The sequence below is a fragment of the Oryctolagus cuniculus genome, chromosome 1 (genome assembly GCF_051225735.1).
Source record: "Oryctolagus cuniculus isolate XC-2025 breed Fujian yellow rabbit chromosome 1, ASM5122573v1, whole genome shotgun sequence".
Classification (NCBI taxonomy): Eukaryota; Metazoa; Chordata; class Mammalia; order Lagomorpha; family Leporidae; genus Oryctolagus; species Oryctolagus cuniculus.
This window is the reverse complement of record NC_142867.1, coordinates 186634433-186647039: the sequence shown is the minus strand read 5'-3', so window position 1 is coordinate 186647039 and position 12607 is coordinate 186634433.

Below are 12607 nucleotides of genomic sequence, written 5' to 3'. Positions count from 1 at the left end.
GTGAGTAATAGGGACCAAAGTACTTGAGCTGTCATCTGCTGCTTCCCAGGATGTGCATTAGCAGGAAGCTGGGATAAGAAGTGGAGCTGGAACTTTATCCCAGGCACTCTGACATGGGAAGCAGGCATCCCAAGTGGCTGCCTAGCCTCTATGTTAACCTTAATCTCTGTGCTAAACTCCTGGCCCTGTCTATTCTTATGTCCTTGGTTTAGTTTTTAATACCTGATCTTGATCAATTCCAGTGGCTCTAGACTCCTATTTTCCTTTACATAGTCCTGCTTCTCGTTTCTTTTTATTGTCTTCCTATTTTTTAAACGATTTATTTGAAAGGCAGAGTGTGAGGGGAGAGAGAAAGAGAGAAACTTTGATCTGCTGGTTCAGTCCCCAGATGGCTGTAATAGCTTGAGGCTGAGCCAGGCCAAAGCCAGAACCAGTAGCTTTATCTGGGTCTCCCATGTGGGTGCAGGGACGCCAAGTACTTGGACCATGTCACGCTGCTTTCCTAGGCACATTACAGGGAGCTGGATTGGAAGTGAAGGAACCACAACTGGAACCAGTGCCCATATGGGATTCCAGTGTTGCATATGGTGGCTTAACCCGCTATGCCATAGCACTGGCCCACTGCTGTGTGTGTGGTTTTTTGTTCTCCCCTCTTTACTGCTGCTCCAAAGTTCTCCACTTTCCATTTTGTGCTTTGCTGTTTCTCTTTGACTCTCACTCAGTATCTATTGACCCCAAATTTCAGAGATACCTTCGTCGAGATTAATAAGTGGTGTGTATCAAAATTTTGCTTGACTGAATGCCTCAGACATAACATCTTAGCTTATTATTGCTTTCAAGTCTAATGGAATGTTTAATATATGATTTATATTAATTGTTGAATAAACACAAAAAAGAATGAGTGCAAAGAAGACATACATAGTTGGGAAGAAATAATTGATGATCTTTTGAAAGAAACATGTATAGGATATCATTTTCATTAAGTTTCATCTATTTTCTTAGCATTTTTCTCTATCCATAACAAAGATTATTGAGTCCTTTTGCCAGGTATCCATAACTGGGTAAAATTGAATTGCACTTTCTGCTTTTCTGTGTTTCTCATATTCTTATTCATACTCTTCTAGTGGCTTGCTATAGCCTTGGATTTCATTTAGAGAGAGAGACACACCAAGTGTGTACTGTGGTGATACAATAAAATAAGAACTTGCAATACAGTTAAGAAATTCCTACCTACAGAGATACCACAGCTTACTCCCCAGGGAGAACTGATTTTTTTGCCTCCTAACTCTGATATGCATTGGCTGTCAGTTTTTTTTTTTTTTTCTTTAGTGCTTACACTGGTTAATGTATGATCTTCTGCAGACTGCCAGCTTGTTCAGTACTCTGTGGAACAGTTGATCCTGAAAGATGTCATTTTTTCTCATTTTCTGACTTGTTTTGTTAGATCATCGTTGATTTATTTTGCACTTTTGACAATCTGAATTTTTAAAAAAAGAACTGGTCACAATGAAGAAACTTTACATTAATGAATTGCTTGCTTTAAGCAGAGGGAAAGAATAATAGATGGATCTGTTTTCTTTTCCTGCCTTATATTTTCTTTTCATCCCCATCTTTCTGCCAAAATAAAAGCAGGTAAAGGTACATTTCATTTACCTTAAATACATGTTTTCACAGAGATGCACAATGTAAATAGCTAATTAAGATGCCTACATCTTGTACCTTCTTATGGCTTGTGTTCTGTAATGTTGATCGTGCTAGCACAATTAGTCAGTGACCATTATGGTTGTCTCATTTTCCTTGAAGTTTTAAGCCTAGTAATTTGATTACTGATGTCATAAATCAGAGTGTCAATTGTTAAATCAACAATGGAAGTCACTGTGCACCTACTCCCCATGTAGGATCTCTGTCCTTAATGTGTTTTACTATGCAAATTAACAGTAAAACTAGTGTTCAAACAGTACTTTGTGTGTCTGTGTGGGTGCAATCTGTTGAAATCTTTATTTAGTATATACTAAGTTGATCTTCTGTATATATAAAGATAATTGAAATGAGTCTTAATGAAGAATGGGATGGGAGAGGGAATAGGAGATGGGATGGTTTGCAGGTGGGAGGGTGGTTATGGGGAGAAAAAAACCACTATAATCCAAAACTTGTACTTTCTAAATTTATATTTATTAAATAAAAGTTAAAAAAAGAAAAAAAATTGTAATTGGAACATACATCCAATCTCTACTTCTGTGTAACTTCATCTTGACATTAAGGAAGGACTGTTGATTAAATATGAAGGAAATTTTGGAGAAATAATGATTGACCAGGTATCTATTTATTAAAAGCTAGAGAGAAGTATAAAAATCAATGCTTAAAGCAGAGATTTTAAGCCAGACAAAACCATATGTGATTCAGTTTCTGCCTCTGGGTTGCTGATTTATTTAATTTATTTCACTTATCTGAGAGGCAGAGAGACAGAGAGAGGTGTGAAAAAAGTGAGGCAGAGAGCGCTTCCATCCACTGATTCACTCCTCACCTGAGCTGAGTTGGGCTGACACTGGGAGCTGAGAACTCAGTCTCCCACATGGCATCAATGACCAGTTACCTGATTCATCACTGCTGCCTCACAGGTTGTACCCCAGAGGGAAGCTGGAATAAAGACCCAAGCTGGGACTCAAACTCAGGACTCTGAAGGGAGATGTGGGTGTTTCAAATGGCTGCTGAACAATTAGAGCAGAGACCTACTCTCATTTTTTGTTTTTATTACTATGGGATAAAGTATAAATCATTATGATTATATATGTGTGTGTGTGTGTGTGTATGTATGTAATTAGTACCACCAAATCTCAATATTTTACAACTTTTATTTTTGTTTTCATGATATATCATTATCAAACAGTTGACTTTTAGTGCCTGCTGAATGTCAAAATGCAAGAATACTAACGTAAATATAGAATGAAGTTTATTGAAGGAAAAAAAAAGAGGAGCACTTGGTGTCAGATAATGTTCCTCCCCAGCCAAATTAATCATTTGTAGCTTTTTCATGGTGGAAAAACATAGTACATTAGAGTTCTATCTGCCTACAGGAGAAAATGAAAACAGAACCATTATGAGCCATAAATGATTTACCTTTATATGTTGTATTTCATATAATTTTGAAATTAGCTTCATTAAAGGTACCCACAAATAAGCAGGAACATGGAAAATAGGTTACAAGGTGATGAATTTTTTTATTCATTTTCATTTGCCTCTCTTTTACCCTACTATTGTTCATTGCTCTAAATTATACAAAATACTGCATTATGAGTTGTCTATTTTTAGCAGTTATCCTGATGGTGGCAAATAGAACTTTGGATAGGTTATATATTTTCTCACTTATTTAAAACAGAAATATCAATTGATTAATTAAAACATTTGGGGCCAGCATTGTGGTTTAGCAGGTTAAGCTGCTGCTTACATAGATAGCACCCATATCTGAGCATCAGTTCAAGTCCCAGCTACTCTGATTCTGATCCAGTTTCCTGATAATGCTCCCAAGAAGATAACTGATGGTGATCTAAGTGCTTGGATTTCTGTCACTCCTTGGGAGACTCGGATGGAGTTCCTGGCTCTGGACTTTGGCCTGGCCCAAACCAAGCTGTTGTAGTCATTAGGGAGTGAACCAATGGATTGAAGATCCTTCCTTCCTTCCTTCCTTCCTTCCTTCCTTCCTTCCTTCCTTCCTTCCTTCCTTCCTTCCTTCCTTCCTTCCTCTTTCCCTCCCTCCCACCCTCCCTCCCTTCTTATTCCTTCCTCCTTCCCTCCTCCCTCCCTCCCTTTTTCATTCCTTCATTTCTTTTTTCCTTCCTTCACTCTTTATCTCTTTTCTCCTTTCCAATAAATAAGTAATTTTTTTTAAAAAGAAACATAGCTCCATATTAAAATGTCCAATGATAGCCTATTTGTTGTATGGTATTTTTCAAAAATCTTCATATCACTGATTTTGGAAAAATGTAGCCAATCTGAATTTACTGTTTGTCATTTGTTGGTCTATTTGTTTTCTCAGTTTACTAGATAAATTAAACTACTAGAAGAAAATTCTCTAACACTCAAAAAAAAAAGTTAACATTTTTGTGGATATTCTTTTAATTTTTTTTTTCAAAACACATGCATTCTGGGGCTATACGTTAGACTACTTTTTTTCTTTAGGGGTAAGACTACTATAAAAATATTATCTTTTATTGTTTCAGGATTGAGAATAACAGTGGATGCTGTTTAGTGGTCTACTTAATTCTGCCAGCAATAGCTTATGGACTTTTTGAAAGTCATTATATATTATTCTAAGACACCATTATTAATAGCCTCAATCATATTGCATTACAGAACTGTGCCATAATTTATTTAACTAGCACAGTTGGTGTTATTTGTTGATGCAATAATATTGTAAATATTGTAAAGGGGTTCATTTGAACAATTTCTTTATATTTGCATTTCTTCTGTGTTTCTCAACTTGATTGTTTTGCAGCCCTGAGAAATGGAACACATTATGTTAGCTCTGAGTGCATCAAGTATAGCTGACACTCAAGCCTGAAATAATGTATATGTGTGTGTCCTAATATGTGCACTTGTGTGCAGGGGAGTTGGGGACAAGATAGATGTTGGGTTTAATTTATAATCAGAATCGGAACAGACACAAGCAAGAGTAAGAATATATCTCTACCAATCCTTTCTGAGATTATAATTGCATCATAGTTTCAGGTTGAAATTTTGAAATAAAATAGCAAAAAAATCTGTGGTTTTTATGAAGATTTTTTAGAAGGGAAAGAGAAAAATATAAAGTAACTTCTGAATTAGAGTACAACTTTTTATAAAGTTTTTATTATATGGAAAAGGAAGTTATATTCAGCTCCCAATCATTTTGCTATACTAAAAAATGGGAAGTGTGCCTGCTCTCCTCTATTTTAAATGCAGAGATATAGCACTTGCTTACCTTCTGGAGACTGTAACAACCAGCCGCATAATTTCTATATAAACACAATGAATGCTATAGATTCCACAGTTCTTTTCTTTGGCATTTTCATCACATTTTATCTTTGGCATTGAAACATTATCACAAATGAATGGAAAAAAATGTGCAGGATTTTCCTTGTCTTTATCTTCTTCCTTTTCGATCTACTTCAAAAAATCAGGGAGAAAATTTTGTTCTCCGGTACAATACATCCAGGAGTGCACAACTTTTCTCCTCTAATCACCTTTTTCTTTGTCTGGATGTTCATGGCTAAGATTCTCAGCAAAGAGCCTCCACTTGCTCATCATTCTCTGAGCCCCGAGCAACAATCAGTGTGTACTCATGTGGCAAAGCCCTGGCCTTTCCTATCAATTCTCTTGACAAGAATGTTGTCAAGTCTCGTTTGTTCTTTTCTGAGCTGATGAACTTATTTTAGGAGGCTGGTAGTTATATTTCACATCTGTCTGTGATGTGACGTTGAGCCTGGAGGCTCTGTATCTTTGGTTTTCGAAGAGTCTACAGGATGATGTGATATATGCTTTGATGACTACAGACACAGGGCATATACATTCCTCAAGAGTGCAAAATGACCCTTTTGTGTGTGGGCAATGGAATCTTAGTATGCATGACAATTTCTTTTCTTTAACTTCCCTTGCTTTTTTTTCTTTTATAAGACTATAGCCATGGAATAGAGAGAAGGGAGCTGATTGTGTGTGTGTGTGTGTGTGTGTATCTGTTTCAATGGAAAGATTGTCACTACTGCCACCAATAGATGATTACCACACTGCTAGATGGGTGTCACATAGTTTCCAGCTTTTCATGTACTAAAAATGTTGAAAATTCCTAAAATACTGGTCAAATTGCAAACCCCAAGAGTGATAATTTAAGTGGTCAGTCAAGAAGCATTTATGTAATCATCCCTATACAATAGAAACCATCTTAAGTGAACAAGATTCTTAATTCATTAGTCTTTAGCTTTCTAAAATCTAGTCAGTAGAGAAAGGCAAAATACCAGACAATCTCCATATAACGAGGTGAATACTGTGAAGAAGGAATAATGGAGGAGGAATTTGTAATCTAATTGGAGATTAAAGAAAACTATTACAAAGGATATGATAATATTGACTTCAATTTTACTTCTGTGATTTTTCAATTGTGTGTAAGAATCAATCTTCTCATGTTGGGCATCTATATTGAATTTAAATTTTCGTATCTGAATACAAGATATGTGATCAAAAGAATCTGTAACTCTGCAGCAGAAGTGGTTGGGTGAGAGGCAGTTGTGTTCTTGTGAGTGCAGGCTTCAATTTCAGAAAACCTCATACTCTATCATATTAGCTCTAAGGCCTTGGACAACTTAACACATCTTCCTGTTCCTTGTTTTATTCATCCTGTAGTCAAGGGAGATACTGGCTTCTAAACAAAGTTATGGAGTATGTATGCCTCTCCTAAGAGTGTTTTCATATGTGGAAGAATCCTTGCCCTAACTTATTTTATATTTGTGAGAGAACAAGTTTCACTTTGGATCAAGTGAGTGATACCTACTTAGCCCACGTACTGCAATTCCGTTATTCATTTCTTTAATAGTTACTGCTTTTGTGCTCATTTCTAAAACACACAAACGTAAGGATATTTTCTGTATCTAAAGTTCCAGTCTAATTTCTAATGGCTTAGTAGGAAGAACAATGCTATATGCTCTCTAAGCACCAGCATAATGGTAGTAATTATGGGAAGTGCACCAGACAAGCAGGAGCAATAGTATAACTGGCACTAAGGCTGCACTCTTGAACCCCGAATTAGTTGTATGCAATATCTACAATACTGGATAAACTAAGACTTTGACCATGACATCTGCAGATGATAATGCCTTGAGTGAGGCTGCTAATAGAAAGGAAGATGAGAAATAAATAAGTAAATAAAAAATAAAATTTTAAAGAGTGATAATATTGACAAGCTATGACTGCCTAAATCATTCAGTCATAGTTCAAACCCCATGTTTTCTGCATATTCTTGCTGTCCTTCAAGAAATGTGAGCTTTTTAAAAAATAATATGTACCATCAATAATTATATTTAAGATTAAACAAACATTAAAAAAATCATGAGTCAGAAATTAAGTAGCCACTTGGGACATCTGTATTCCATATCTGAAAACTTAGACTCAAGTCTTGCTTCTGCTTCTGATCCAACTTCCTGCAAGTACACAGGGAGGCAGCAGGTGACATCTCAAGTACTTGGGTCCCTGTCACTTAGGTGGGAAGACAGAATTGAACTCCTTGCTCCTGACCTAGTTGTTGTGGGCAATTGGGGATATGAAATTGCAAATAGAAGATTTCTGTCTCTTTTGAGCTATCTCTGCCTTTCAAATGAATAATTTAAATAACAATAATGAAAAATCAGTTTATTTGATGGTTCGTAGGTTTCTACTTTTTCTTAATCATGTCTAATGACACCTATGTAGCAATGTCACTGTGTAGCAAGGTGGGATTTGTCTAGTCACTGACTGCTCTATCACTGAGATTTCCTATCTTGGTCCTCTGCAACCTTAGATTTTATGTGTGAATATTGGGATAAGGCATTTGTAATACCACTGATTGCAAGGTAATAAAAGAATATTTTGAGTCCGATGTGTATATTTCCACAAATTAAATGCTTACTAGGACAGCTGTGATTCAAGTAAAAACAAAAAACAACATAGTTAGTACCAATCTTTCTCTTTATTCCATTTTGATGCTATTACTTACCTTAGGTTTTTGATCTGTTTACAAATCTGAAGCAATAGTGGAAAAAATCACAGTTTACTTTTAAATAGCTTTTTTAATGTGTTGGTTAAGACATATTCATTGATTTGCACTTTCTTTACCATATACTAAACAATTAATTACAGGGAGATATTTTATGTTTATTTCAGTCTACCTATGCCACCTCATTCTCCTCATATTAAATAGGTATTCAGAGAGAAATAAAGGGATTCGGTATGATTATTTTCAACAGTTGCTCAAAACTTCATGAATGTTGTTAACATGTGTCTGGCAAACAAATGAACTTCTTTATTCTCTAAAAAGGAAAAAGACAAGAAGGATGGAAGTGGACACATACTAAGAGAATACAATAAGAATCTTTTATATCTATGAATTTCAGTAATTGGATATGAAAAAGAGGTATGGACCATTTGATTTCTTTATCTTCAATTTAAAGTAAAATTGTATTTTCAGATCTGTTTAATCACATTATGTCTTTTGATTTTTCCAGTAAGCATAACTAGGGCTTTACAAATTAATTCCTGCAAAGCATGTGAGCTGAGACCCTGACATCTTAAGTATGTGTATTCTAATGCATAGATTTCAGGATGGTTTGTATTGTCCTTGCACTCTGACTTTCTATTACATCTCTCTTCAAGTCATGCACACGGAAGCAGTGATTTTGTTTGAATGTCAGCACTCACTACATGTGAGTTTATCATTCACTGGTTGTCAAACAGGGAACAATCTGGAAATTTTGGTATTACCTGAAACACAAGACCCTATTGTATTGTTTAACAAATGCAATTATTTTCTAAATAAGATACAATCCTTAAAGTGCAGATTGTAAATGTATTATAAACAAAATATACAAATGTTACTGTTTTAAAATAACCTTATTGAAATGTTTGCTTATAGATAAAATGCTGTACATATTTAATATATACAGTTCAATGAGGTGGACATGTGTACATCCCTGAAACTATTGCCACAATCTATTTAATACATCTATCACCTTTAAAAGTCTCCCTGGCTCTGTTTATTAACATTTTTTTTGCAAGACTACAACATTAGGTCTACCCTTTTAGCACTTTCTTCAGTATATAATAGAATATTAACTATAGTCACTATGCTGTATAATACTCCCGTGGTATTTCTTCATCCTGAATAATCAAAATTTGGTACCCTTGTACTCTAATTAGTTTTTTTACACATTTCCCTTTCCCCTAGGCCTAGCAACCACCATGCCATTCTCTCCACCTAAAAGTCTATTTTAGCTCTTTTGGATAGTGGTTTATAGTGTTTGTCATTCTATATCTGACTTATTTAATTTAGAATAATATTCTCAAGTTACATCTATGTTTTTGCAAGTGACAGGATTTCTCCTTTTTAAGGCTGAATAACATTGCATTGTACATATATACTATATTTTCTTTATCCCTTCATCGATTAATGGATACTATCCTCAGGGAATTTTTTTTAAAAATAGAAATAGAGAAAACACCATAAAGTCTCTATGGAACCATAGAAGATTTCAAATCACCAATTCCAAATCACAGTTTTAAGCAAGAAGATAAGGTTTGAGGCATCACACTTCCTGATTTCAAAATATATTATAAAACTACGGTAATCAAAACAGTATGGTATTGGCATAAAAGCCTGTATAGACCAATAGACCAGAATAGAGAGCCCAGCAATAATCTTATGCATATATGGTCAACTGATCTTTAACAGGAGCCCATAATTCACAATGGAGAAAGCATAGTCTCATTAACAAATGATATTAGGAAAATCAGGTATCTGTTTGCAAAGGAATGAATTTGGACCCAATCACATATTGTAGACAAATATCAACTCAAAATGGATTAGAGAATTAGATGGTAAGCTTTGGAACTTAAAAATTTCAAGAAAGAAGCATAAGGAAAAAGTTTCTTGCTATTGACCTCTGCAATGATTTCTGGGTATAAGACTGAAAGCACAGGCAACAACTGCAAAATAGACAATTGGGATTACCTTAAACTAAAAAGCTTTACACACACAGCAAAGGAAGCAACCAATGGAAGGAAAAGGCCACTTATAGAATAGAAGAAAATATTTGCCAACCATGTATTTGAAAAGGATTAAATAGAGAAAATATGTGGGGATTTCGTACAACTCAATAATGAAACAAAAACCAAAACAGTTTGTTAATAAATTGACAGAGTTCAACCAGTAGTACTAGAACAAAAAATACTAAAAGGGATAAAGTATTACATTGTACATCAACAGTGAGGACAAGGGCTGATCAAGTCACTGTTTCTCATAGTGTCCATTTCACTTCAACAGGTTTCCCCTTTGGTGTTCAGTTAGTTGTCGCCAATCAGGGAGAACATATGATATTTTTCCCTTTGGGACTGGCTTAATTCACTCATCATAATGTTTTCCAGATTCCAGCATCTTGTTGCAAATGACCGGGTTTCATTGTTTTTGACTGCTGTATAGTATTCTATAGAGTACATGTCCCATAATTTCTTTATCCAGTCTACGGTTGATGGGCATTTGGGTTGGTTCCAGGTCTTAGCTATTGTGAATTGAGCTGCAATAAACATTAATGTGCAGACTGCTTTTTTGTTTGCCAATTTCATTTCCTTTGGGTTAATTCCAAGGAGTGGGATGGCTGGGTCGAATGGTGGGGTTATCTTCAGGTTTCTGAGGAATCTCCACACTGACTTCCATAGTGGCTTGACCAGTTTGCATTCCCACCAACAGTGGGTTAGTGTCCCTTTTTCCCCACATCCTCTCCAGCATCTATTGTTGGTAGATTTCTGAATGTGAGCCATTCTAACCGGGGTGAGGTGAAATTTCATTGTGGTTTTGATTTGCATTTCCCTGATTGCTAGTGATCTTGAACATTTTTTCATGTGTCTGTTGGCCATTTGGATTTCCTCTTTTGAAAAATGTCTATTGAGGTCCTTGGCCCATCTCTTAAGTGGGTTGTTGGTTTTGATGTTGTAGAGTTTCTTGATCTCTTTGTAGATTCTGGTTATCAACCCTTTATCTGTTGCATAGTTTGCAAATATTTTTTCCCATTCTGTCAGTTGCCTCTTCACTTTCCTGACTGTTTCTTTTGCAGTACAGAAACTTCTCAATTTGATGCAATCCCAAATGTTAATTTGGCTTTGACTGCCTGTGCTTCCGGGGTCTTTTCCAAGAAGTCTTTGCCGGCACCTATATCTTGCAGGGTTTCTCCAATGTTCTCTAATAATTTGATGGTGTTGGGTCATAGATTTAAGTCTTTAATCCATGTTGAGTGAATTTTTGTGTAAGGTGAAAGGTAGGGGTCTTGCTTCATGATTCTGCACATGGAAATCCAATTTTCCCAGTATTATTCTTAGGTGTTTAAATTTTCACTGAAAAGTGATCCCTGTTAAATATAAGAGTGGGAATAAGAGAGGGAGGAGATGTACAGTTTGGCACATGCTCAATCGGACTTGCCTCAAATGGTGAAGTTAGAAACGTGTCAGGGGATTCCAATACAATCCCATCAAGGTGGCATGAACCAATGCCATCTCACTAGTCCAAGTGATCAATTTCAGTTCACAATTGATCACACTGATAGGTCTAAGAGTCAAAGGGATCACACAAACAAGACTGGTGTCTGCTAATACTAACTGATAGAATGAAAAAGGGAGAGAACGATCCAACATGGGAAGTGAGATACACAGCAGACTCATAGAATGGCAGATGTCCTAAATAGCACTCTGGCCTCAGAATCAGCCCTTAAGGCATTTGGATCTGGCTGAAGAGCCCATGAGAGTATTTTAGGCATGGAAAGCCAAGACACTCTGGGAAAAAAAAAAAAAAGACCTAAATGAAAGATCTCTGCGAGTGAGATCCCAGTGGAAAGAATGGGGCCATCAAAGAAGGAGGTACCTTTTTCTGAAGGGAGGAGAGAACTTCAACTTTGGCTGTGACCTTGTCTAAATAAGATCGAAGTCGGCGAACTCAAAAGGCTTCCATAGCCTTGGCAACTCATGACTAGAGCCTAGGGAGATTTCTGATGCCATAAACAAGAGTGTCAAATTGTTACGTCAACAACAGGAGTCACTGTGTACTTACTCCTCATGTGGGATCTGTCCTTAATGTGTTGTCCAATGTGAATTAATGCTATAACTAGTACTGAAACAGTATTTTACACTTTGTGTTTCTGTGTGGGTGCAAACTAATGAAATCTTTACTTAATATATACTAAATTGATCTTCTGTATATAAAGATAATCGAAAATGAATCTTGATGTGAATGGAATGGGAGAGGGAGTGGGAGATGAGAGGGGTGCGAGTGGGAGGGAAATTGGGGGGGGGGAAGCCATTGTAATCCATAAACTGTACTTTGGAAATTTATATTTACTAAATAAAAGTTAAAAAAATAAATTGGCCGAGGACCTGAATAGGCATTTCTCCAAAGTAGTACTGGCAATGATGTGGAGAAAAAGCAACACTTGTGTATTATTGGTGGGAAAGTGTATTGTTGTAGGCACTTAAGGAAAACAGTATGGAAGTTCCTCAAAATGTGAAAAAAATAGAACTATCATATGATTCAGCCATCCCACTTCCTGATATGTATTCAAAGGATTAAAATCAGTAAAACAGAGAGATAGCTGCACTCCAATATTCATTGTAAAATTATTCAGCTTTGCTAAGGCACGAAATCCCCAAACTTGAGAATTACATTGATTTGTCCTTTAATTCTCGTTCTAGCATTTCTTTATTTGGCTCGAGCATGCCACGAGTCTGTTTTGTTTTCTGTAAAGTGGGACAAAGATTCTCTTTTAAGGCTCAAAAGTAATCTATGAAAATTTCCTAGCATTTTGCCAGGAGAACTGTAAGCACTCAAAATTGGGATATTAATAATCTA